Here is a 450-nt window from a genome sequence, read left to right as displayed (position 1 = left end):
GAGTAACAACAAAAGGTTTGGAGGGCGAGCGGTAATGTGCCCTATCCTCAAACCCGGGGCAATGCACTGATGCGTATCTACATCTCAGCGGGAGCGGGGGGCCGGTGTCACAGGAACTAATCGCCAGTGCTTTCGTTATGTCCAAGCAGATATATGGAGGGGGGAGTCATTATCCAAGGGCAAACGGTGTCCAACTATATAAAACCCTATAAACCTTTCGGTTGAAACGTACATTGAGCTTTGGAAATGATAAGCACGTGTTTCAGGTGTTCCTGTTGTGGTAAAACACCGCAAGTTTCTGAACACAATATCTGAGCCTATACACCTTTCTCACGCGGCGGCCATGATAGATTGAAGACGAGGTCAATGAGGCAAACAGACAAAACTTATTTCTAAAATCAGCTCCTATTTAGATTTCCCCCAAACCACACAAATTTTCACAATATAAGA

This window comes from Branchiostoma floridae, chromosome 10 (genome assembly GCF_000003815.2).
Source record: "Branchiostoma floridae strain S238N-H82 chromosome 10, Bfl_VNyyK, whole genome shotgun sequence".
Taxonomy (NCBI): Eukaryota; Metazoa; Chordata; class Leptocardii; order Amphioxiformes; family Branchiostomatidae; genus Branchiostoma; species Branchiostoma floridae.
The sequence above is the reverse complement of the archived record's forward strand: the minus strand, read 5'-3'. Positions refer to the sequence as shown.